This window comes from Perkinsus marinus, assembly GCF_000006405.1.
Source record: "Perkinsus marinus ATCC 50983 genomic scaffold scf_1104296940298, whole genome shotgun sequence".
Taxonomy (NCBI): Eukaryota; Perkinsozoa; order Perkinsida; family Perkinsidae; genus Perkinsus; species Perkinsus marinus.
The window spans coordinates 1-1,192 of NW_003212862.1; the positions used below are offsets into that span (position 1 = coordinate 1).

At 49.7% G+C, this 1,192-nt stretch overlaps 5 non-coding genes across 5 annotated transcripts; all 5 read left to right on the top strand.

Moving 5' to 3' along the window:
* The first annotated feature begins 112 nt into the window (after positions 1-112).
* Pmar_PMAR002264 lies at positions 113-192 on the top strand. The gene has a single exon. It is a non-coding gene; the product is annotated as a tRNA-Leu (tRNA).
* A 121-nt stretch (positions 193-313) lies between these two features.
* On the top strand, positions 314-393 carry Pmar_PMAR002265. Its single transcript has one exon. It is a non-coding gene; the product is annotated as a tRNA-Val (tRNA).
* A 186-nt stretch (positions 394-579) lies between these two features.
* Pmar_PMAR002266 lies at positions 580-659 on the top strand. The gene has a single exon. It is a non-coding gene; the product is annotated as a tRNA-Leu (tRNA).
* Positions 660-780: 121 nt separating this feature from the next.
* On the top strand, positions 781-860 carry Pmar_PMAR002267. The gene has a single exon. It is a non-coding gene; the product is annotated as a tRNA-Leu (tRNA).
* Positions 861-1,046: 186 nt separating this feature from the next.
* Pmar_PMAR002268 lies at positions 1,047-1,126 on the top strand. The gene has a single exon. It is a non-coding gene; the product is annotated as a tRNA-Leu (tRNA).
* Positions 1,127-1,192: the final 66 nt, after the last annotated feature.

A 1,192-nucleotide genomic window follows, 5' to 3' on the forward strand; every position in this document is an offset into this window, starting at 1 on the left:
TTGATCGATATTGTGCCATCGCACCTCGCAGAATCCGTTCAATCCATTTTTTGTGTCCTCTGGTTTGGCAGAGCGATGCATCACCTCGGCTATGAATCTTGAAGCACTCATCGACAGTTTGGCCGAGTGGTCTAAGGCGCTGGCTTCAGGCGTCAGTCCGCAAGGGCGTGGGTTCGAATTCCACAGCTGTTAGAAATTTCTTTTCGTGTGATTTGATGAAGAACGCATTCCGCGGAAACGGTTCGAAACCGTTTTTGTGTCATGTCCTATAGTGTAACGCATCACCTCGGCTATGAATCCTGAAGCACTCATCGAGAGTTTGGCCGAATGGTCTAAGGCGCTGGCTTAACGCGCCAGTCCGAAAGGGCGTGGGTTCGAACCCCACAGCTGTCAGTCTATATACCTGACTGGTGTTGTATTAAAATCCGAGACCTTTTCAGAAGCGAGGTAGTGCAAGACCAAAACCTTCTGATCGATATTGCGCCATCGCAACTCGCAGATACCGTTCAACCCATTTCTGTGCCCTTTGGTTTGGCAGAGCGATGCATCACCTCGGCTATGAATCTTAAAGTACTCATCGACAGTTTGTCCGAGTGGTCTAAGGCGCCGGCTTCAGGCGTCAGTCCGCAAGGGCGTGGGTTCGAATCCCATAGCTGTTAGAAATTTGTTTTCGTGTGATTTGATGAAGAACGCATTCCGCGGAAACGGTTCGGAACCGTTTTTGTGTCATGTCCTATAGTGTAACGCATCACCTCGGCTATGATTTTTGAATCGCTTACCGACAGTTTGGCCGAGTGGTCTAAGGCGCTGGCTTAAGGCGCCAGTCCGAAATGGCGTGGGTTCGAATCCCACAGCTGTCAGTCTATATACCTGACTGGTGTTGTATTAAAATCCGAGACCTTTTCAGAAGCGAGGTAGTGCAAGACCAAAACCTTCTGATCGATATTGCGCCATCGCAACTCGCAGATACCGTTCAACCCATTTCTGTGCCCTTTGGTTTGGCAGAGCGATGCATCACCTCGGCTATGAATCTTAAAGTACTCATCGACAGTTTGTCCGAGTGGTCTAAGGCGCTGGCTTCAGGCGTCAGTCCGCAAGGGCGTGGGTTCGAATCCCACAGCTGTTAGAAATTTCTTTTCGTGTGATTTGATGAAGAACGCATTCCGCGGAAACGGTTCGGAACCGTTTTTGT